The sequence below is a fragment of the Penaeus monodon genome, chromosome 32 (genome assembly GCF_015228065.2).
Source record: "Penaeus monodon isolate SGIC_2016 chromosome 32, NSTDA_Pmon_1, whole genome shotgun sequence".
In the NCBI taxonomy this organism is placed as follows: Eukaryota; Metazoa; Arthropoda; class Malacostraca; order Decapoda; family Penaeidae; genus Penaeus; species Penaeus monodon.
The window spans coordinates 35575720-35576628 of NC_051417.1; the positions used below are offsets into that span (position 1 = coordinate 35575720).

Genomic DNA, 909 nt, shown 5'->3' on the forward strand with positions numbered 1-909 from the left:
CAGACTCCATTTTGACAACTTGACTTAGATCTAACACCAACTAATCACTCATGTAATTTAAGAATTACCCTGTGTCACTGTAAATAAAAAACTGTAAATATCCAATATCATTTACACAAGGAACAACCTGTACCGCACAGGAATAAAGTTCTAAAACAGAAGATAATTGTAACTTAACTAATTTCCTTCCCTAAATGAAGTCAAGCAATTACAAGCCCTGTCACTGGGTGTGGTTGGCACATCAATGACATCAGAATAGTAATAAGTTAAAACATAATAGTATATAAGGCGAAAACTCCTTCTGAATTGATATTACCATCACACAGGCACCAAAAACAACTATTCCAGCTTTGGAAGAGCTTGTAAAACAACTTATTTCAGGATCTTCCACCACATTTACCGATGTCCATTTACAAATATTAATCAGGTAACGTCCATTTAGCTTTGGGGAAGTTGGTAGTGATTTATATACCAAAACAACCCCCCAAGTTTCGCCATAAGAGCCTCGGCAATTGAATAAAACACTCTCTTATCCACCAGGCTGGGTCGTCCGAGGGGAAAGGACCCTGTAACTGGTTAATTTCCGGCCCAAAAAGGCAATTATCATCCCGGGGAACAAGCATCCTACAATGACGTTAGAATTCGGCCATTGGAAACGCAGATCACAAAAGGGGCCCCTACGAATGTTTTATTTCCATCCTCCCTCATCCTCTCACGGTTACTGGCGCCTTCTCCTTCCCCTGGGGTGGATCTGGCCCGACTCTCGGATGCCCTCTGGCCCCGTTTTAGCGTAGTCTAGGGTCCTTACTTGACACATTTTATAAAGGAAAAGACGGACGCCGACGCCGCTTGAAAAACCGACGCGCAACACTCCTCCGGGAATTTCCTTGCCGAATACGAGGGTAAATA

At 42.7% G+C, this 909-nt stretch overlaps 1 protein-coding gene across 2 annotated transcripts in view; it reads right to left on the reverse strand.

Annotated features, from left to right (window-relative positions):
* The window catches only part of LOC119593847 (transcription factor GAGA-like), a 38728-nt gene extending 37827 nt beyond the window's left edge, over positions 1 to 901 (reverse strand). For both annotated transcript variants that reach the window (XM_037942877.1, XM_037942878.1), the window contains exon 1: positions 809 to 901. The gene's annotated coding sequence lies outside the window, so the exon portion shown is untranslated. The remainder of the gene's footprint in view (positions 1 to 808) is intronic.
* Positions 902 to 909: the final 8 nt, after the last annotated feature.